Source organism: Sarcophilus harrisii, chromosome 5, assembly GCF_902635505.1.
Source record: "Sarcophilus harrisii chromosome 5, mSarHar1.11, whole genome shotgun sequence".
In the NCBI taxonomy this organism is placed as follows: Eukaryota; Metazoa; Chordata; class Mammalia; order Dasyuromorphia; family Dasyuridae; genus Sarcophilus; species Sarcophilus harrisii.
This window is the reverse complement of record NC_045430.1, coordinates 181380152-181404850: the sequence shown is the minus strand read 5'-3', so window position 1 is coordinate 181404850 and position 24699 is coordinate 181380152. Positions and strand designations below refer to the sequence as shown.

At 33.8% G+C, this 24699-nt stretch overlaps 1 protein-coding gene and 1 long non-coding RNA gene across 9 annotated transcripts in view; one reads left to right on the top strand and one right to left on the bottom strand.

The window, feature by feature from the left end:
- The window catches only part of LOC116419389, a 97621-nt gene extending 73321 nt beyond the window's left edge, over nt 1–24300 (bottom strand). The window contains exon 1 of the long non-coding RNA XR_004229686.1: nt 24241–24300. This is a non-coding gene — a long non-coding RNA (uncharacterized LOC116419389). The remainder of the gene's footprint in view (nt 1–24240) is intronic.
- CHCHD3 (coiled-coil-helix-coiled-coil-helix domain containing 3) overlaps nt 1–24699 on the top strand; it is a 298530-nt gene that overhangs the window by 163254 nt on the left and 110577 nt on the right. The gene's annotated exons all lie outside the window — the stretch shown is intronic.

The window sequence follows — 24699 nt, the reverse complement described above, 5'->3', positions numbered from 1 at the left end:
AGAATCCAGTTTAGGCATGTTCTTGCCCTCAGGAAATAAGCCCCTCCCCTTGGAACCTGGCATTGGAATTGGGTAACTCATTTTATCTAGGAGAAAACCTACTAGCATTATCTGGGTAGAGATAGATTCCTTTGTTAACATTCTGGAGGTGATTGGGTTCTCTGATCCGGAAGCTTTGAAGACTTTTAAACAAGGTCCTCTTTAATAGGTTCATTCCTTCATTAATTATTTACTGGGGGGTTGATTTTGCCTATGGGAATGTCTCTTTCTTAAAGGCATTTAAGCATTACAAGCATTTTGTCTTTCTTTGGTTGTTGAGAGAGATTAAAAACTATCAATTAATTGTTTGCTGATCTAATTAATAAATTATTAGTTGCCCAGAAATTCTTTCTCAGGATTTTCTTTTGTAACAGTGTACTGAGGCAGGATAGAAATTAGATTGTATTTAATAATTTATTAAATGGGAGAGATTTACTAGGACCAAATGAATCCATAGTTTGGTCCCGGGGCTGAATGAGACTATCATCTCCAAGAACACAGCAAACAATGAGAGTTCTCAATGACCTATATACTTGTGGCTCAGATACTGGGGGCAGATTAAGGTGGGGGCGGAGTTAGGGTGCTGAGAGCAGGATTGGGACTCTGACAATCCTGTTCTGACAGGGTGAGAATGAGGGTGATAAAGTCTAGATTTAGGAAACCAAAATGAGATTAGGATTTCTGGTGGTCAGGGAGTTAAATGATAAGGTCTAGTGGCAGGTTCGGGGTTCAGGAAACCAAATGGAGAGGTTTGGTTTACCCCTTAAGATTCGGCGCAAGGGTAGAGAGTTTTGGGGAAACTCACTTCTGGTGGCACAGAGATTCTCTGTAAAGAAATTTACAGACCTGAAAACCTAGATTGATAAAAAAGGTTTATTATAGGGATTCGGAAATAAGGTTAGAAATCCTGACAGAGAGGCATCAAGTCTCATTAGGGAAATAGGTGAGGGTAAAAAGAGGGGAGCATTGGAAAAGAATATTCCAGTGGGCAGAGGCCCTTGATATAACACGGCATATCCTAGTATGGCATGTTTGGAACCTCTGCAAAGAGGATTTTAGATTGGCTCTTTTATAATAGGAGCTTTGGCTACCAGCTGAAGGAGGCTGATGGGTGCAGAGAACTGGTTTTCAGATTGAGCTGAATTTGAATAGATAGAATTCAGTGAGTTTCAGGACTGAACCAACCCCACCTAGATAACAGAGTGAAACTGTCTTGTTTCCCTTGGATGGGGTCTCTCACTGAGGCAGAGATTTTCTCCTTCAAAGATTTTCAGTTTCCTGGTCCCTTCTTCAAAGGGGGGAGGAATGGGGGGAGGAACCCCAGAGATGGGGAGAGGCATTTTGATAAAACGGTATCTGACATTTTGGTAGCTTGGGATGGGGAGAGGCATTCTGATATTCCAAAACATAAAATCTTTTATCCTTATCAAATATGCTGATAAAGAGGGAGGGGAGATTTTGCAGCACTGAGCTTTGAGAAGCAAGAAAACTGAGTCAGGACTGGGTCAGGATAATTATGGAAACTGAGAACTGTGGCATAACAATAGTAGATCTGATTCGTCCTCACAACAGCCTATAAAGGGAAGTTATCAAGTATTTCTTTATTTTTTAAGCAGCTATCAAAACCAAACAATCCAAAGCCCTTTATTTATTATTCAAAAAAATCAAAGGCCAGATTTTTTTTCTTTTTTAAAAAATATAATTTCCTCCCATTTATGTGTAAAGACAATTTTAAATATTCTTTTAAAATTTTGAGTGGCAAATTTTCTTCTTCCTTCCTTTACCCCTCTTTGAGACAGCAAGCATTTTTATATAAATTCTACTACAATCTAAGGAGATGAGGTGAGATCTTTCAGGACAGTTGTGAAAATCTAGTAAGGCTTCATCTACTTCAGAGTTGGAGAAGGCCTGAAGGTCCTTGAGCACTGACTCAAGGGCACACCTAAGTCCCCTTCCCGCTATCCTCCCATGACATTTGATCAAATATGGGCAACTATGTACTTATTGGCCAAGTTCAATTTCTTGGGTAGTTCCCACATTTAGAATGTAAGACCCTGAGCCAATGAGGATGATGTTCAGTGGTGGGAGGAGTGTTTGCAATTGGGACTATTTAAAGTGTCAAACCTGTCCCAGAAGGTGCCTTCTCCCTTTACCTGCTCAATGGGTGGGATTCCTGAATCTTGTGAAAACATACAATAACCTTTTGCTTTGCTCCTAGAGATCTCTCCAATTTTTTAAAAATGGTGACCTTTCGTCAAGATTCTTTTGTAATTTTCTTGGATTGTATTGTTGAGAATAGCTAACTTATTCAGAATTGATCGTTGTACAGTTATGGTTCCTATGTACAGTATTCCCTGGTTTTGCTCACTTCACTTTGTATCAATTCATTTAAGTCTTTCTAGGTTTTTCTGAAATCAGCATTCTTTTCATTTCTTATGACATTATTCTAATGTGATACTATTCCATTACAACGATAAACTATAACTTGTTTGGCCATTCCCCAACTGATGAGCATCCCTTTAATTTCCAGTTCTTTGACACCACAAAAAGAGCTGCTTTATTTTTATACAAATGGAATCTAAGTTTTAAACCAGTATCTTTTTATGATGAAACTTTGAAGGTATTTGACAGATTTCTGATTTTTTTGTTTCTCTCCAAGGGAGACATTTATGACTTTTAGGGTTATTTAAACTTCTGTCATTCTAAAAATCAGTTTTAAATTCATTTCAGTAGATGTGAATTGTAGTTTCCTATAATTGTCCTAAATCCAAGATTTCCAGTTTGGAACAACTGAATAGTTATTTAATAGCTGCTTCATTTTGAATACTTTTTTGAAACTTTAGGCCATTTTTAGTCCATTCTGATGAAATTTAAAATCATGTATCTTGGAAGTTAAAAAAAAAAAAATACAACCCTTTAAAATTAGATCTAGCCAGTCTCCCAATAGGTGAATTAATGCATATCTTTTCAAATTATCTTCTCATGCTTAACCATCCTCCAAAGATAATGTGTGATATTTGTAGTCTAGTAGTCAGGTTGTGAGATCGTCATAAATATCTAATCCCATCAAAATTTTCAGAAACAAATGCAAGGGTCCTGATTTTTATGAGTGAATTTAAAGCAAAGTTATATTCATCTTAGTATGGTTCATGGAGCTATTTCGTAAAGAGGGTAGAATTGCTAAATTTTATTGAAAATTTATAATTTGAAGGTTGAAATTACAAAAACTAACATTTGTTTTGAATGAGTTAAAGAAATGCCAACTATGCTAAGCATTGGAAATACAAATTAAAAATCAAAGGGATCATAATTTTTGTTGCTGCAATAGAACGGAAAAGAGTATGGGGAAAATATACATGTTAAGGGATAGCACTATGTGAGGCTCTTATATAGATGGCAGTTGTATTTGGAGAAATAAACTTTTAAAATTTTTGTCTTAACGATGTGCTAAAAAGATCTGTATTTCTGGCTTTTGAATAATCATTCAGACATATATTCATGTTCACAGAGTTTGTTAGATGGTAGGATTTTTTTAAAACTACTCTTATATAGTGAGGTGTTGTTATTAAGGTTGGTACTATTCCAGAAGTTTTACAATGCGTATATGGTGAGGGGAAGAAGGGAAGAATGGTTAGTTGTCTAATAAAAACTTGGGGGATAAGGTGTAAAGAAAAATCTCTTAAGCATTGTTATTTTCCAGTTTCTTAGAAAATGTGATCTCTGTGAATTTGGAATTTTTATCTTTGGAATTTAATAATTTTGAAATGATTCAAAAATTTGAAGTTGCATGAAATGCATGATGAAGTATCAATATCCTATCATTGTTCCCTAAACAAAACTATTATTTATGCCCAAATGAATAACATCTCCTTTTGTATTTGTTCTTGTTCTGATACGTACATTAAATTATTTCTTCTTCACCCTTTTCTCCTATTTCTAACTCCTTGACCCTTTATTAATTACTGATACTGGGATTTTACAAAAATTGTTTTTGTGGTTTTAGGATTGATTTTTCTCCCCCAGTCTTCTTACCTTCTTTCCTCCCAAGTAGATCTAATTCAAAGAATGTGTAGATCTTCTTCCATCCATTATAAATGATTTTCATTTGAAAATGTCATTTTACTTTTCTGTTACAACAGAGATCAAAGGAACACAGTTTCATCACCAGTGTTTAGTGGTTTTTTTCACTTGTGGACCTTAAAGAAATAGGATCTAGTTTAATTTGTTTCTTTCTTAGATCTCTTTCACGGCATGTGTACTCAGATAGCTGAGAATTATTGATGCTGAGTGCTTTGTGATGTTTTTTTATTTATTTTTTAGAGATGAGACAGAGAGATGGAAGTAGGTTTTTACAGATTTTGTGGTACATACTCCATATATGTTTTCAATTGATATGAATCTCACACTGAAATATTTGTAGATTCTACTGAAGTGAAGTTCTAATTCCTTGAAAAATAAAGCACTCTAAAAATTCTCCTTATGGCTTGAACTCTTATGGAATGTAGTTAAAAATATTATCTATAATTGATTTTTTTTCTGTTTTTTTTTTCCAAGAAGTTTTTAAAAATAAATAAATTTCAAATCCCTGCTGTAATCCAACTCAATAAAACTTTTAGGCTTTTAAATTATTTATTCCTGCTTGTTTTCATGCAGGGGTGAACTCTTTTAATATGACAATTATGTTTTCCCCCTCTAAATTACCTTGTACTTAATTTGTGTGTACCTTGATGTAGATCTGTTGTTACCAACACAGCACATGGTAGACATTCTGCTCATTGTAAACAATGACATGATTGTTGTTTTTGAATCCTTTATTTTCTAGTATTAATGGTATTTCCTGTGTTTGTCATTCTAACCCATACTTGCTCAGCTCTCCCTCCCTATATGACATCAAGTCGACTGTACCATAAGGATATTTAATTTGATGAAATTTCTCTTATTGTCCTGCCTAATGCCAGAATTCATCCATTTCTTTGATCCAATGCTAAAATTATGTTTTTAAGCCTTAACGTTTAATTAGTTACTATAAAGAACTGGCAAATATTTTAATTACTAATTTTTTTCTGTTGTATTTGAAATATACTTTTTTTTCTTTTCATCTTTTATTTTCAGTGAACCACCATTTTAAAGGATATAGTATTCTAATCATAGTGTTAAGATTATATAAATATAAATTTTTCCTTATTAGTAATAGGATTTGATGTTGATACAATAAGTAAAGCTTATGGAAATAGGGAAAGGTGATCTGGACAGAGACAGGACAGGGAAAAACACTTTGGCAGCTTAGTGAAAATATAGTAGAATTGCAAAGCATATTTATTTACTTTTTGAAAAATGTCCTCTTTTTTCTCCCCAGACTTTAGAGAAAATCTGCTGTGGCAATTTCTTCTTAATGTGTGGTCTTGGAGTACTCACATTACACACAAGCATGTTTCTCTCTCTCTCTCTCTCTCTCTCTCTCTCTCTCTCTCTCTCTCTCTCTCTCTCTTTCTCTCTCTCTCTCTCTCTCTCTGACTAAATCAGTATATACTGATAATTTTAAAAAGAGCTCCCTTAGGGAGTGTGTTTGCTCTGGGCCTTAGCATATATATATCCATCCTTTCTCCCAGGAATTGACACAATTGTTTGTACCAAAGAAGAGAGATCATTAGTTTTCAAAAGTTTCCCTACATCTAAACATGGACAGATAGACATTGCCCATTTTTATCATTTATTTTCTGATTTACATATTTTAAACCCTGAACTTAGCAACTTAATAAATTGAGCATTTCCATATACGTAGAAATAAAAAAGAGGTTTTCCACATGAAATTTTGAATCTTTTTCATGTAATGCTCACTTTAATATTCTTTATTATCATTTCATATTTTATCTGTTAAGAAACTAAAACTCAGAGAGTTGAATCTAAGTTTTATGACATCAAGTGCAGCAGTACACAGCATTTATAATTATTCTGTGGTGGGCTTCCCTGTCAACAGAACTCAGGAATCTGTGGAGATCCCTTCTTAATCTTTGATGGAAACATTTATTTATAAGAGGCCTTCTAATTTCCTGAAGTCTATCAACAAGCTTTAATGAAGTGCCTCTTAGACATCAATCACTGCATATGTTTTTCATTACTCAGTCAAAGAGTAATATACTCATCTTTTTCTCATAACACTGTGTTCAGTATCTGACAAGCTATTGTCACTCAGGAAACATTTATTAAGTGTCTGCTGTGTACCCTGTTTAAGCTCTGGGTGTATGCATGCTCATGAAGAGCTCAGATTTCAGTTCTGTTAGAGTGGAATAATCCTCTGTTATAAGTTGGTATCAATTTAAGGGCCTTGTTAAACTAACTTTTGTTGCTTAGGCTAAATCTAGTCAGTTCTTTCTTTAGGGAAGTTTCAGTTCAATCTTTTGACATGTCCTCTACTCTCCCCTCCTCTCCCTCTGTCCCTCTCCCTCTCCATCCTCCTCCCCTCTCTCTCTCCCTCTCCCCCTCCCTCTCCTTCTCTATCTATCCCTGTCCCTCTCCCTTCTCCCCCCTCTCTCTCTCCATCTATCCCTCTCTCTCCCTCTCTTTCTCCCTCTCCTACACCTCCCCCCCCCCCCAATTGCCACAATTGCTTCTTCTAGCACCCAGTGGTGTAAAAATATAATGGCTTTCTTGGGAGGGAATAGTTTCGTGATGAAGAACCTTGGGGCCAAGATAAAACTTTTACTTCTTTCCAGTTGATTCAAAAAAACATCTGGAAGGAAGTAGGTTTTCAAGAGCTTTCAAAGAAAAACAGAAAAGAGAGACCAAATATTCATCCACTCCTTTACTGGATGGGATAATAGTAACTAATTGGGAAGCTTGACTGAGTTGCTGTTAAATCATGAGTTTGTTGTTCAATGGTGTGTTTGCCAGTGGGATTAGAGAACGCTCTGAGCTGCATTTCCCAGAGTCATTCTCTCCTTGACCCCCATTTCTAGCCTGGATTAACTTGGGGCAGTGACTTAGATCCTATAAAGTCACTTCAATACCTGTCTCCTTATCTGCCCAAACTGGGCACTTTTTTCAGACATCCCTGCCCTCCAACTGCAAACTGGGAGCTTTGGGCAGGAATTTACTGAAATCTGCTTTGAATTCTTCTGCTCTTTGGCTCTTGGTGCTACTTCCCTAAGAGGAGGGTATGGGAGGTATTTTTCTACAGTGCTGAAAATAGTCATTCTGAGTATGAAATTAGAAAATGGAATGATAATTTGCTCAATATAGAACGTTTCCTCTCTATAATTCTGCCCAGTATAGCCAACTCTATGAAACTATGGAGTCCAAGAGTGTTCTGCTCTCTTTTCTTCTCCTTTCTTCATTTCAATTTTCTTCATTTTCAAAGATATACTTCATTTTCCCTGATAATCTGGAAAATGGAAAAGCCTTTCATAAGTCTTCTGACCTTTTTCCTTAATAACTTGAAGAGCAGTTACCCAGCCATGGGAAAAAGTCTTACTTTAATGCAGGTACAGCAATTCTCCTTGCTGAATACTTTCTAGGAATGATATCCTTAGTCCTCATTTTTTTTTATATTGATAGCTTTTGTGTCTTAATACCTGATACCAATAATAATTTACAGTCTTCATAAGAAATTTTGCTGGGAGGCAGGAGGTGGTGGTGAAGGTACGTCTTTTACCAACTGACAATAATAAGGTGGAGTGTTATTTTAACTGAAATTTACCATTTTGGACAGTGTTTCTGATCACCTGGACTCCAAAAAGTTTCAATTTTAGTATGACAGAGATTATTATTAACTTCATATTAACAATGAATACCTTTACTAGATTTGAGAATTTAAATCTTATTTGATCTTAACATGTATATTTACTTGAAAAGGAAAAAAAAAAAACTCTTCTAATTAGTTATACTCATCTTTGAATGGTTAGATAAATCTGGCCAAATCTGAATAGATAGATGTTCCTGTTCAGATGAAATCTAAATAAAATTTGAAAGCAAGCTATATATTTTGCAGGTGTCATAATCCCAAATTCTGGGCAAATAAACTACATAAAGCATTAAATAGCTTGGAAATGGAATGAATCATCCATAGTATCTGAAATAGTGAAGATGGATAGATTCTTCAAATTGATACGGCGAAATGTAAAATACTAGAGATCCTCTTATTTCAAAAGATAAAAATAGGACTGGCAAATAAGATAAAGGACACATGTTTTATGGAATCATATTTATTTATGGAATTAAACTGGTGGGCCACTTTTTAAGTTGGAATGCTTCCATCAGTGAAGGTACTACTGTCAGCCTTTAAAATAAATAAATAGATGAATGAATAATATGAATCAATAAATAGGTGGATACAGAAAGTTAGGTTGAGAGACTGAAAATTGATTTCTAAGCAGAGATGATGCTATTGGTACTTTATAGGAGCAGGCTAGGCACAGGTAGTGCCAGATCCCCAAAATTAGAAGTTAACTGAGTGACGTTCCCCTGACATCTTTCTTTCTGCCTTGGTGGTGGGGGAGTGGGAAGTGGTGTGGGGACTGTCATTGACATTCTGTTTACTTTATCATTGTGTCCTGTCCTGTTTCCTCCCCCTTCCCCCAGTTGGGTATTCTATCTTGGGGAGCTAATAGTTCAGTGGTAAAGCTATGAGCTTGGAGTCTAGAAGACCTAAGTTCAAATATGGTCTCAAACAAGTACTAACTGTGTGATGTGGAAAAGTCATTTAACTCTGTTTACCTCAGTTTCCTCATTTGGAAAAAGAAATAGCAAATCAATCCAGTTTCTCTTCCAAAAATAAAATCCAAAGGATTCAACAAGAATTGGACAAAACTGAAACCGCTGAACAGCAATCCTGCCTTGTAGAAGGAAACTCTTACTCATAGGTACACACACACACACACACAACTTTTGCATCTCCTTACTCCCCCTTAATTTTTCCCAAGTCTGGGAAATTAAAGTTAACTTGGGAAATTTCCTTACAATATTAAAAAATAATCCTGATCATGGCTCAATAACATAAATATAATGATATTTATATCATGGAAAAGAAAAACTGCTTCAGTTAAAATGACTTAATTACAAAACAAGTCAATGATATCATGAATCCATTTAAAATGACCAGACATAGCATTCTGATTTTCCACAGAAGTACCAATTTTCATAGTCAATTAATGTTTATTTAATTTTATTGTTTTCTATTTTATTGCTAATTCTGAGGGTAATGCTTTCTCTGCCTTTTAAAATGATAAATGACAGATTTTTCAGTTACATTTTACAGGCTTTTGTAGACTACCATAGAAATCTAATCACTATATATAATTTATATGTAATTTGATCATTTCTCATAGACTTAGAATCATCATTACCCCTACATATGTTTTGGTACTATGCTCTATTGTGATACATATGGTGTTGAGACTGATGGTTTTATTGGCATAATGCTCTCTTTCTTTGCTATTCTGCCTTCCTATTATTTTAGTTTTCTCACTTTCCCTCTTCCTCCTTTCTTTTACTTCTTCTAGCCCAAATTTAAATTACTAAACTTATTTCTTTCTTAACCTGTGACTTCTGTAGAATGAAGTGCTTGAATTTTGAAAGCCATTCCCATCAAAAACTTTTGTCTTAAAACTTTCAGATCTGCAGTTGTATCCCCAAATCATTGAGACTTCCACAAATCTGTCCTCCTATAGGTGGAATGTTAAGCATTTGTGAATTTTGCTGTAGGGATCCAAGCTGATTTAATGATTTTCTTAAATGGGTAATTTAATCAAAGTATAGAATCTTGTCAATATCTTTCATAATAGGAAAAATAAGCTGAACTTTCATTCCTTAATTTGTCATGGAAAAATTAATCTTTTTTCCCCTCATAATGTATATTCACTAATAATGTGTATCTGGTGTCCTCAGAGAACAGGTATTCGATATATTTTCTAGATGTCAGAAGTTTGGCTCTTCATTACACACACACACACACACACACACACAGTTATTTGGATGTAGACAGAATCACTTTATAATGCAGTATTTCTGTGTGGCTTCTATTGTCAGCTGTCTCTTCTGTTTCCCTGGAGCCCTATCTATGCTGTAAAGGACTGAAAGGAAGATCTGATAATCAAGTCTACTTAAATAAGTTAACTAAATTTGCACAAAAATCAAAACCTGTAGTTTGTGGCCTCAGGGTCTGATAGTGGAAGAAAGAAACCCAGTGCCTGAGTTTGTAACTGCAGCTCTTTGCTTCACATTTATTATTTCTTGGTCTTATTATAGATGTTTTAGGTTGATTATATAACCAAGAATAACTGAAGTTTAGATAGTACTACTACAGTTCTACTTCTTCATGTACAGATTGTTTTCTAATTATGTTGCCTCATGCACAGTATCTGTATCTCTAGAGTTTTTTGCTTTCCTAGATCTGCCATTTAAAGGAATATTTTAATACTTTTGCTCAAAATTACCGAACTAATTTTTTTTTGTTGTGATTCACTGCACCAGTTACAATTGTTTCTCAGTAACCAATAGCTTTGCTGCATAATTTTGAATTTATACTTCATTGTCTTTGACTTTCTTCTGTCCCCTTTGCTAGCCAACTGAACAATTCAACTTGCTGATATTATTTAATAAAGCATTATTTCAGTGCTGTGAGATTTTACTATGGGCTATAACCTCATTTTCAGTATTTACAATATTAAATATCACTCATGGATGACACACTGTTAAAGCTATTCAATTGACCAGATCATTGACTATACCACAAACAGATTTTGAGATCATAGAAAAAGGCATATATAATAAAAGTTCAGTAATCTTGTTATTTGGATATCTGATTTAAAATTATTCAGCCAATATTTATTAAATTCACATTGCTAATACTGAAGCATACAGATATATAAACATTTATCTCTCCGAAAATAGCTTCCAATTCTAGAATCCCCACAGTGTACAAATTATGAATTTAAGAACATATAGCTCAAAACTGAGAGTTTCTAGGAAACTTTATAAAGGAGGTGGTATTGAGGGATGTTTAATCTTGTTAGAATTTGATTGATTGATGGGAGATGAACATTTCAGACAGAAAGGGCATCCAGTAAAATGGACCGAATTCATTTTGAGGCAAAAAATATATGGAGAAGAATAGTGTGAAATCATAGCATTGTAAATGTGTGTTGGAACTTACTTGTGGAAGACCCTAAAGTATTTAGCTAATGTGACTTTTATTCATTGGAATTGGGAATTTCTGAAAGAAGGGAATAATGTCTATATATTGGGAATCAATGTTTTTTACAGAGTATAGAAAAGTTTTAGAGGATGTTTTATTGATGTTGACAAGATTGGATAGACCTGGACTAGAGTAGTGTCAGTGGGAATGGAAAGGAGACATCCCCAAATTAAGAGGGTAAATACTAATGTACATACTTCTATACTAGGGCTGCTTTGGCCTTACTTAATTTTAATAGCTAAGCCCAGAATTTTAAATACATAATCTCTCCTTCCTTTCATTATCTTATTGCTAACCTTTAATGTTTGAAAGAATTGTATATAAGAGCCAAGTGTGCAGGGAAACAAGTGTTTTTGAAATACCTAGTTAGTGATGTTTCATAAACCGTGGGAGAGTTAGACTGGAGGCTAAACACAAATTAGTGCTGGATAAGTAAATCTGGGAATGTACAGATGAGAAATGATAGTTAAATCCAAGAAACCTGATTAGATCTCCAAATGAAACAGTATAGAGGGAGAAGAGCAGGCCCAGAACAATGCCTTTGAACATTCAAAATCAGTGAAAAGGAACTGAGAAGAAGTCATCAGACAGAGAAAAGGGAAAGGAGGCACATGTTGTATATGGCCTCCTCCACAAGTTTAAATATGAAAGAAGGTTGAGGTAAAGGATGATAGCAAACAGTGATGAATGGAACAAGTGAAGATTTTTTTAGGCATAAGGTAGACTTGTGCTATTTGTAGGCTGCAGGAAAGTTGCTGTAGACAGAATTATAATGTAGATTAGAAGAACTAAGAAGGAAAAGTCTTCCAAAGAAAACAAGGTGGAATGTAATCATTTGCATATATGGAGGGGTTATTCTTGGCAAAAAGAGCTGTCTTTTTTTATATGAGAGATAAGTAAAAGGAGATGATTCAGGAAAGCATCTGAATGATATGAGGAGGGGAGAAAAGAGGGTTTTTTTGTTGTTTTTTGTTTTTTGTTTTTCCCTCCAGTGAAATAATTAGGCATGGTACTCAGCTTAAAAAAATCTGAGCAGAGCCAGAGGAAGTTTGGGGAGGGGAAAGTTGCAGTGGTGAGAAAGCATCAGTGAATATGTTAGTCCTATCAACTATCTTCATGAAGTTTCTGGTGATTCCACTCAGCTGAAAATGTTCTTTTCTGTATCCTAAATTATTACAGTAATAGTTGTTTGTTCCATTCATATATATATATATATATATATATATATATATATATATATATATAATATATATAAAATCTTCTTTGACACCCACACTATATTATAATCTCCTAGAATCCAGGGATTAGACTATGTTTTATAGTCTCCATAGTCTCTGAAGTCTATATAGATTGTATATAATTTTTTTTCTGTTGTAGACATGCCTTCCCATGTTGTAGGACTGCCTTCCCACATATTCGACTTTCTTACTCTGAATTTCCCTAAGCTATTCTCCATGCATGGACTGCTCTCTGGTGCAAGTCTTCTTGGAATCTTTTGCTTCCTTGAAGGCTTATTATCCCCAAATGTCATCCTTCTCACTAGGTCTTTTCTGATCCTCCTAACTGTTAGCATTCTTGTATTATATTATTTTTATTTGCTTATTTTTGTACATATTGTATCCTTAATGGTAAAAGGTGGGCCTTGGGGTAGGGACTGTTGTGGTTCTTATCTTTGCACAGTTTAAGTAAATACTATCCAGTTGAATGAGGGAATGTTTTATTTGAATTCATGGAATGCAAGTCAAATGGAGCCACAGAATGTGGTGGAAAACACACCGACTCTGGAAACAAAAGCTTTACCTCTGACACTATTTATGTGACCTTGGATATATCCCAGGTCTTTCTGGACATGGATTCTCACTTGTGTCAGGTGAGACTAGATAAGGCTCCTGAATTTCCTTCCAATACCAGATCTATATTCTATGACTAGGATTTTAACAAAGCAGTATATGAAAATATGTTTATGGGAGCAGAAAAACACACATTTCAATGTCAACATTAATCATGTCAGTACCAGTTCTGGAACATATTTTAAAACAAAACAGCCTGATTTTTGCAGAATTTTTGAAATATATGTATAGTTTTGCTGAATTCAGTCTTTTAGCCATTTGGGTAAGTGCAAAAATAAAGATGAGTATTTGCAGGGAGAGTGGGGAAATTTTTTTTTTTAAGTATTACAAGAGCAATTTTCACAACAGGTCAATTAATATTTTTGTGTTACATTTCATCTCTAGAAGATATAGGCTACCTCAGGTCATAAAAAGCTTCAGTAGGACAAAAGAGATCTTGTTGGGAGGACGGCTTGGCTGTCTTTTTATAGACATTTTCAGCCATTAGTCACTTTTTCCTTGATCATGTCATCATTACCACTGTATTTGTCTGACACCAGACAAAAGGAAAAAAGAGAAAAGACGAGGGGCTGGGGGGAATTCCTTCAGCGCTTAAACCAGACTTGTCGCACTCCAGGAGCACAATGTCTGGTTTTAATAGTCTCATATGTCATACAGTATGTATTACTAGTAAAAGATAAGCCTATTCCTTAGAACTTAACTTTTTAAAATTTTGCAGAAGATCATGAAATGTCATTCTTACTGTTCTTTTTTTTTTTTAAAGTGGTGAGGGGAAAAGACAACTTATATTTTATGAGTGTCAACCTGCTAAATGTCATTACAGTGCTTGTTTTCTGTTTCAGATTAATAGCAGGTGATAACCATTTTTTAAAGCAAGCCATCTTTTTAACTCACTTAAAACTAATTCTCTACTGTGGCCTGGAAATTTTGTAGAAGTTGGCAAATGATGAAAATCATAAAACATTCAGTACTTTATCAAATAGTATAATACCTTGCTAATATCCTGCATTTTAGAGACTGATCAAAAATTTAAAATCAAGTATTTCTTTTATTATGCCTAATGAATTGTGATGTACTTTTAACATGTTTATCATTGAAATGTTTGTCTTTTTACGCTTCATACTTATTTTGTGGCACATACACTGTGTCTTTAATATATTTGTGTTCCTCATCAAGGTCTATCTTAGCTTGTGAACAAGGAAAGAGATTTTTAAATCCCCAAAACCCATTCATTGTCTCTTTTACAGCACTATATAGATGCTCACTAATGTCCATTGATAACTTGATTGTAGAGCAACTGAACAATTATATGTAATTTGGCATTTTTTTTTCCCTTTTGATTCATTTAAATCCACATCTTGGCTTCTATTTCTGTGTCTGTACCTTGACATAAAATTTTAAAGAATTAATGAATTATTGTTAGCATCATTCTTTGAAAGGAGTCAGTAATGTAAGCATAGTGTAGTGGATAGAATATTGGTATTAAATTTTCTCTTCTCTTTCTTCCAACTTTCTTCTAAGTTAGACTGTCTAGAATATGTTTTGCTTTATTCATTTTCTTTATTGAATGGGCAGTTTAGTTCCTATTTTCTTCTAATATTCCAGCAGTAGAATTGAAGTTAAAGTAGTTAACCGTGTGGACTATTGGGAACAATTTTGTAGTTCCTTGAACATTTTTTTCCAGCTCTGAAGCTTTGATATTAATCCTCACTCTGCCACCTAGGATCAACCTGTTGATTTTTTCCAGAACTTACCTACCTTGCTTTGTTTATTGGAAAGAATTAGCATTAAAGAAGCATTCAGAAAACCTAGTTTTAAGTCTTTACTCTTACACCATTGAGCCTTGGTGAAATCACTCTATCTCCTAATAGATTGCTACTTTGTAAAATGTTGTAAATTTGTTTGGACTTAAAAATTCTAATAGTCCCTTTATTTTTGTCTAAGTATTTTCTATGTTTAATCAACTTAGAATTTTATTTCATATTTTTAAACTATATAAAGTCCTCTCATTATATTATAGGCTTTGGAGTCAATTGAATCTGATTTATATCCAGTCACTAAGCCATATAGATCTGGAAACATGACTTCATTAACTCACTTTTAGTGAATAACAGCTGTCATTGCAAAATAGAACAGAAAGAAAAAGAGATCTAATCTTAGAAACATTAAATTTGGACAAAAAATTATTCCTTAGGGTACCTTAGCATGATGGATAGATCATTATCTTGGCATCAATGAGCTGGGTTCAAGTTCTATCTCTGACATATATTATGGACCATGGACAAGTCACTTAGGTATCCCCAGGAAATTTTCTAAAACTTTAAAATGCAGATGAGTTACTGATTTCTACAGTCATGTGATGGGGTGTTTCTACACTGGAATAACAGAGCTACACCAGGGTTACTCACTAGGATAAAAATTTTGAGTGATTATTGCTTATAATGCAAATATTTTGATTAAAATATATTACATGGGTCATAGGCTTTTGTAAGATAGACTAATTTGTTGTTGAAGAATTAGAATTAGTAACTTAAAATATTTGCCTTTATATACAAAATATTGTGATTTAAAACACTGTTCAGAACTGAAATGACTGTAAATTTGAATTCTCATCATTAATAGCTAGCATTTATATAACTGTTTAAGTTTTACGAAGTATTTAAAACATCTAATTTGGTTATAACAAAAAGAGAATTTCTATTTTACAAATGAAGAAACTTGGGCTGAGAGAGCTTAAGTGACTTGGCAATGGTCACACACTCCATATCTGATCATATTGTGCCACCTACCTATCTCAGTAATAATTAACATCATTATCTCCATTTTACATTTGAGGAGTTTGATTATAGGAAAGTTAAATAAGTCTATCCATAGCCACATAGCTAGTAAATTTGACTTTGGGTTTGATCTCAGGACTTTCTTAATCCAAAACCAGTATTTTTCTGCAACCTAGCTGGACTTGCAGAAGGGATACTATTATTGGGAGACATCTTTTTGACATGTAATTATGGTAGGCATGCATTTACCTGGAAGAAAGGAAATCCTGATTGATAATTGCAAGTGGATGAGGTAATTGCATGTGGATGAGGAGAGCCCCTTTTTTAGCCATTGAAAAAGAATCTATTACTCCTTCAGAAACTTTAAGGAATCAAAGATTTTACATCATTCACTCCCATTACCCAAACCTCCATGAAGCTGAAGGGGGAGATTTTGGCAGCTGGTTCAGGGAATACTGACTGGTTAGAGGTACATGCAGAGTCTTGGTTTTAACTTAGATCTATAGGTAGTTTGTGTGCAAGGATTTTATGACCTATTAACCACTTTTTTTTTAGAGTCAACTTGATGCAGTACTCTGTCAGAAGTGTTCTTGCAAAAAAATCAGACATTGTGGTTCTGGCAGGATACTTTTCTTGTCCTGGCTTTGACATTCTTGATGGTACCACTGGGTTTGACCTCAAGAGATATAGTCTTGCCTTTCAGGGTCTTCACAAAGTTCTGCATTTCTGCAATACTGTACCCACTGGCTTTGTGCTCCTGGCCTCACTGCTTAACCTGATTCCAGTTAGCAACAAGAACCCACTTGGCCACCTTGCCCCCTAAAAGCCAAAATGCCATTTACCATCTTTGAAGCCTTAAACAAACTACTTATTCTTAGGACACAATTTCTGTCTTTCTCACGGCATGCTTCACATATCTCTCTGTTTCTGTCTGTCTGTCTCTCTCTCTCCCTTTCTCTTCCCCTCTCTCTCCTTCTATCTCCCCTCCCCTATTCTCTCCCCCTCTCCCTTTATCTTCCTCCCTTTCTCCTTCAGGCTAGCTAAATATGCCAATATTATGAAAAAAAGATCCTTTCCTCACCATTTCAGCTGCCTTCCTCTAAAATACTTTTGATTTATTAATGTCCTCCCTAAAATGTAGAACCTAAAAATGAATGTATATTTTAGCTATATGGCCTGAGGAGGACTGAGTACAGCATGACCAAAATCTCCTTATATCTGCATGTTGTACCTTAAATTTATATTATCTTTCTTGCCTGTCATATCACAATAATAATTCATATAACATTTAAAACTCCAGTTTTTTTTTCAGACGTTCACATTTCATCTCCTAGTATTTGTGAAAATGACTCTTTGAACACCTATAAGACAACAGTTATTATAAAAAATATCTTAAAATAATCATTTATAACTTAGTGTAATAATTCAAACAAAAATTATTTTTAAAACTATCTTTTATTTTAAAAAGAGATTCTCATTATCAGGTTCTTTTGTAAAGGTCCTTTTTTCATGTAAAACCCACCAAAACAGTAGTACTCTGAACCAGAGTAGCACCAAGAACATAAGAAAGAAGCACAGATAATTTTTTCTCCTGAAGTAAAGATGTGAAAAAGATTAGAAGTAGCTTTAGGAACATCACTTTAGTTAAGAAGCAGTTTAAAAAGATGATGAAGAAGAAATAGGCTTTCTGGTCCCAAATCTAAGCACTCTGTAAGTTGTGGTAAGAGAAATTTAGCCTATATATAAATTTTCTTAACAATTTGAGCCATTTTTAGTTTTGTCTTTATCTTTATAATTTGAATTAGTTTCTGTTTCCATGTCCCTGACATTTTTATTCCTTTCATAGTGGACAAAATGGGGACAGGCTGAAATTTAAATTTGATATTATCAGTTGATCAAACCTATTTACATAGTGTTGTTTAATATTGGAAAAAAAACTATTGACAAACCATTGTATTTAATAAAATTCACTATAATTAAAACTTTTTTTTTTAAACAGAATCATTTTATTTTTGTAGTATCCTTTTAGATACAATGGTGAGATATATGATCTTTTTTTTAAGACATTCAATTAGCTAATTTAGATTTACTTGACTACTTGAACCTGAAAAGTAGACATGGTCAGTTTTGAAGATCTTGAGTACAGTGCTTCAGAATCCTTTCTAAATTTTATATAAAATTTTATTAGTGGCTTTTATGGAGTTATACATGGCAGGAAAATGGGAATTATAGCTTAAATGCTAGATGACAGAATAAGGATCCAAAAAAAATAGTTGTCACACCAGAATCATAAACTGAATCAAGTGAGATGAAATTTAATAGTAATATGACATGTTTTACACTTGAAATGGAAGAAATTCATAAATTTCACAAGGAAGTGTAATTATAGAAATATGACAATTTGTATGAAAGAAATCCTGTGTTTTAGTAGACTGTTGACCTCCCTAAAACTAGACGAGTAATTCTTTTTAAAGATAGAATTCTGTTTTGATATAGGCTGTAGTGAGAGAGGGATAGAATTTAGGAGAAGGGAAGAAATAACTACACTATTCTGGCTTATTCATCTGATATCTTTAGGGACCATATTTTAAGGAAATAGATAAGTTGGAACATATGGAATTGTGAGGAAACTGGAGAAAATGCCAGACAATAATGAGCTGAAGGACCCAGGATACTTTGACTTGGAGAAGAGAAGACTTAAGAGAGAATTGTTATCAGGCTTGAACTTTACAAAGGGCAGTGTTATTTAAAAACAAACAAACAAACAACAAAAAAACTTATTCTCCTTAGCAGGAAAGGAGCACAAAAGAAGACAACATTGGTGGAAATTTTAAGGAGACATATTGGGCTTAACCTAAATAGAAGCTTCATAATAATTAGACCTCATCAAAAATGGGATGGACTGTGCCAATATGGTAGTGAGCTCTTACTATCTGAAAATCTTCAAGCAAAGGTTTCAAAACTTCTTTTTAGGAATCTTGGAGAAGGAATCTTTACAGAAATGAAGATTGAAATGAATGGTCTGTAAAGTTCTTGTCTTCTTTTAGATTCTATGATAAAGGTGTAAATGCCCCAAGAGAGACATCATTTTGCATAGAGAAGAGTAGTAGACTGGGAGTTAGGTTAGCTAGGACTATTCTGTTCAGTGGATCTAACTAATTAGACTATATTGTATAGTATCATATTGACTATAATTTTGAATAAGATACATAACTTCCCTGGAACTTTATTATGTTATCTTTGATATGTGTTTATTGAACTAGACATTTTTTAAAAAAGTTTCTTAAATAAGCTTTGATATATGAGAAATAAACAGATTCCAAGTAGAAACACTTCATATTTTGTACTAGAGTATTTTTTCAAAATTTAAATAGTGGAAGTGTAAGTAATCTCATTGAAAATTTAAGAAATTGAAAGCTTGATTGGCAGTTACTTTTTTCTGTTGTCTACTTTGTCAGATCTTTGTCATATATAACTTATTATTTGAGATACTGTAGAAGACTGAGTAGATCTGTTTTTAGTAATACTGTTTTTAAGTGAATAGAGTAAAAAACCTATATAGAAGAGAGAGAGAATCAGTATATTATTTTAGACCATTTAAAACTATGCAAGCAGGAGAGTCAAGCTTTGTCTAGGCCTAATTATTAGTTATGTATCTTATATGATAAACGTATACAGTTAATGGAAAATGATGAAAAAGAACAGATACTTGTAGTATTTTTGAAATTTTATTTATTTTCTTTGAAAAGAAATGAGCTACAAAATACCACATAGTTTTCTAAATAATACATTTTTAGGTATAGGTCAGCTATTAATCTTATTTTTATCATCTTTGCCACCTTAGTGTCATTGAAGGTGGCCTCAGAGAACTACAATTCACCTGACAGCCCAACAAAATTGACACATTTGATTAGATCAAAACCAAGATACCATTTCTACCTCTCTCTCCCCCTCCCCTTCCAAATTGTTAGGATCTCCCTGTCATTAACTGCTACCATCCTCTTAGAGTACATACTCTTTATCTTCACCAATTGCTTTTAGTTAGGGGTGTGTGCATTTGTGTGATATACCCACATTACAGAATAATCACATTGGGGTTGTTGTTTCCTGTTTTATTAAGAACCATATGAAAGTTGTAACATTGAGAGAGAGACAGAGACAGAGAGAATGAATGAGAGAGAATTATTTCAATATATAGGATCCTTCTGGCTCCTTAACTACCGGAAATTTTTCATGTTCAGGTCTTCCCCATCTTAGAAAATATTCACATAAGCCTGCTATTTCCTCAAGCTAACGTTCTATAGGTCTCTTCATAGCCAGACATTTTAGGAAAAGCTTTTTTATATGTGTTGCTTTGACTTCTCTCACTTGTTTCTCAACTCCTTTAAGTTGTACTTAAGATATTTTTCAAGTTGCCTGCTTATTGCAAAAACCAGCAGCTTTTCCTTACTCGTCCTTCTTGATACTTTATCAAATGACAACACTCAACTGTGTTGACCGTGAGATACTTCCGCCTTTCTTAGTTTTTAGGACTCTACTCTCAATTTTCCCCATAACTCTGGCTACTATTTCTCAGCCTCCATTTTTGAATTATTATCCATTCTCTATTCTGTAATGGACAGTATAAATTCTAATTTTTCCTGATCCCTTTTCTTTCTTCATACTCTCCTTGTCTGTACTGCTTCAGACCCTTGGGTTCAATTATAATTTGCATGCAAATGATTCTCAAATCTGTATTTCAAGATCTAGTTTTTCTTCTGAACACCAGTCCCACATCCCTGACTGCCTGCAGCTATTTCAAAGTCAGTATGTCTCAAGCTGAATTTATCTCTTCGTCCAAACCTATCTCATTTTATGAGTTCCCTATTTTTGTTAATTGTCCCAGGACCCTTCAATCAGTCTGGTTCACCAGCTCAAGATCATTCTCTTCACTGCTCCTCATCTCACATCCAATCCACAGCATAGCTTGTTTTCTGTTCTCTTTTCTCCATTCAGCTTAGTCTAGCCTTTTATGATGTCTCTTCCCAAAAGTAGAAAGGACAGAAGAGAATAAATTATAAAACCTCTACTAATTCTATCTCATCCTCACAACACCTTCAGGGAATTGGTGCTGTTATGATCCCTGTTTTCAATTGAGGAAATTGAGGGGCAAAGAGAGAAACTTATTCAATTATTAGTTTAAAAGATTAGGTGATATTTGAACTCAGATCTTCTAACACCAAGTGTAGCATTGGGCCATGTAGATGCTTCAGACAGAATAAAATAGGAACTTATCTTTATCTGTTTGACTTTCAACTACTTCAGAGTTGTCTCCATTCTGTTTTCCAGCTTATTAAATACCCCATAACATCACTTTGTTCTATACAAATAGCCCTCTTGTTGTTCTTATTTGCCATTTCACTACCAGTTTCTGGAAAATTCTCTGTTCCTAGAATGCATTCTTCTTTCACTTCTACCACTTAAAATCCTTAGCTTCCTTCAGAACTCTGCTTAAGAACCATCTCTTATATGAGTCCATTTAAAGTTCCCTCCCTCAAGCTGCTGAGTCATTATTTTATTTGTACACAAAATCAACACAATACACACTCAGTAGAAATATATAAATTTAAGAAATATATCTGTAAGTATATATTAAAACATGTGTGCATGTGTGTGTGTATTTCTTACATGTGAGTTTTTCATTTCGTCAGTTCATTTTCTAAGTCCCTTGAAGATGGAAAAGATTTTTTGTCTTTGTATCTCCAGTACCTAATACAGTGCCTGATATGTGGTAGGTTTTTATTTAATAATAACTAATCAAGTGATTCTTTGTACTTCACCCCACAGTTTTTGTCTTTCCTTGGCTTCATTATATATATGTATGTATGTATGTATGTATGCAGGCATGCACATAGTAGTTAAATAAAAAATAATTTAGTCAGAAAGACCTCCTCACCTTTGGATAATAGAAAAGACTCCATGTAGAATGTACTTCTATCCCAAGAAGTCAGAAAAGTAAAGACAAAGTAAAATTACAAGACAACAAGTAGTGTTGGAAATGAACTTAGAAAGATTTGGTCCAGAGCTCCCACAGTTGAAGAGAGAACTGGAAAAGAAGCAGCATCCAAGTTTCATGTTAGCTCCTTGGTGATCAGGAAGACATGGCTCACATCCTGCCTCAGGTACTTCCTACATATGTGAGCATACTTATTAATCTCTCTCGCATTATATATGGCAACAACAAGACTATACGGCAATCAGTTCATCACAAGATCATTGGAACTGATCTGAATCATCTCAATGTTGAAGAGAGCCATGTCCGTCAGAACTGTTCATCATATAGTCTTGTTGTTGTGTACAATGATCTCCTGGTTCTGCTCATTTCACTCAGCATCACTTCATGTAATTCTCTCCAAGCCTCTCTGAAATCTTCCTGCTGGTCATTTCTTACAGAACAATAATATTCTATAACATTCATATACCATAATTTATTCAGCTATTCTCCAGTTGATGGATATTTACTCAGTTTCCAGTTTTTTGCTCCTACAAAAAGGGCTGCCACAAACAATTTTGCACATGTGGGTCCCTTTCCTGCTTTTAAGATCCCGGAGATTGCATTTTAAAGGAAGAAAAAGACTGAGCAGAGGTGAGGAAGAGGCACGCATTCTAAGAATGAGGGATAGCCACTACAAATGTACAGAGATAGCATGTTTGAGAAATAGAAGATTTGACTGGGTTGGGGACTAGGTTTGGAGAATAAGCAAAGTTCTTTCGAAAGGTTTAAATGCTATATAAATATGAGCTATTACCATCATGAGGATGATATTCCAAGAACTTCAGATCACCCTTAAAGAAGGGAGTTTTCCCTCTATTTAACAAAATTTTAAATCTTTTAGTTAGACTTGGAACTATTATTGTTTAACAAAACAAAATAAAACACCTCCATCTGTAAAGTAGTAGTCATTTTTGCAGTTGCATCATAGACAAGTCAGCTCAAAACCCCTATTGCAATTTGAAATATTCCTATTCTATTAATTTTTTTCCTTCAGAATAGTTGAAGTTTTCTTCCTGATTGCTTTATGAGAAATTACTGTGTTAAAATAGTAAGGGAAGAGTTTGCTGTTTTAAATTGCTTTTATCAATATGAAATAACTAAGATAAATTTTTACTGTTGAAATGTTTCTTACTGACCTAATTCCTAACACTTAGATCAATGTTCTGTATAGAAAATTGATTACAGCAGATAAGCTTTATGTAGTTAAAATGTATTTAAGATTCTGTGTCTGTTTAAGCCAAACTTTTTAAGCTTTCTCCCTCTCCCCCCCCCCCCCCCAGTAGTCTGGTGAAGTGTATTGATCCTTTCTCAGATCAAAAAGGTCCCTTTATGCATGTTTTAAATGCATAAAATAAAATACATAAAATTAGAAAGGAAACAAACACGTGTTTATAGGTATAAATATATGTATATGTGTGTATATGTTCTTTTTAAAAGCTCTCCTACTTCAGCTTAAGATCCCCAGATCTAAGGAATAACATTCTTTGTATATATGCTGTAGTTTAATACATAACGGTAACTTTTAAGACAATCAGACTTTGAAGCTAGGATTGATTTGTAAGTTTGATCAGTCCTTAAAAGCTAATGTGCTAATAAGTTGCAAGTAATTTCTTAGTCCTTTAAAAGTGACTTTCAAGAGTATTATAGAATGTAATGCTCAAGTATAATACTTTTGTTAGTATCATTTTGAAAAGAAGTGAACCTCATATAATTTCTCATTTACAGCAAAAGTGGACTATTCATTGAATTGAATACATGTCTACTGTTAATAATATTTTTGTAGCTAATTGATAGTCTCAGTGATCATTATGTGCAACTTTGTAACCCATAAATATAATATTATTACCTTGTTAATTTATATTGTAACAATGAATTAATATCATTTGTAACTTTCATAGGTTTTTAAGTTCTTTTTTTAAAGATGATATTTGCACCTTTTAAAATCTGAATACAAATGTTATTTCCCAATTTCTTAATTCTTTAACATTGATTGTTTTTGCATGCTCTAGTCCTACATGTCTTTTCTGCCACTATGGAGAAGGCCATTTTTTTATTATTTCATTTGCCCATATAAGCACTAATGTGTTTCTTTATACTTTTGATGTATTAACCATATATTATTGTAAAAGATAAAATACACCTCACAATTAGTCATATGTTTCATATCTTTTCTGAAATTTGATGGGGGTAGGGAAGAAAATGAATTATAATCACTTGGATGTTATGTTTTAGATTAGCATCTAAATAGTATGTCTCATCCAAAGTATGACATTATAAAAATGGAGAAAATAATTGTTTTTTGTACTTTGAGCTATTACAATTAAAAAAATTTTTTAAAAGAAACTCTACCTTAGATAGAACTGGTTAATTGAAGCCCAACAAGTTTTTCCTGAAGACAGAATCTTTGCCTTATTTCTTGTATTGAAATATAAAGTACTGAGAAATAATGACATCATCTTAATTGATTGTGATGTCACTGTGTTCAGAAAAACATACTATGTATTTTTAGTTAGCCTTCTGCCCAAGAGCCTCTAACTGCTAAGAAGATTGAGGTATCATGTTGGAAACTTGCAGTTATGGTAACACATCAAAGAAAACAGAGGTAAAGATAAAGTTCCTATTAGGAAAGTTTGAAAAATATGTAGATTTCAATTATAGTTAGAGAAATTTGAGTCAACAAACAATATTTTTGTTTTCTTAAAAGTAATTTTAATTTATTTCTTTTGTTAAATTCTTTCTTTAGTATTTCATGTTAGCTTATATAAAAATCATCTACCTTCTTTAACCAAATTGAATTGTCTTTTGTGC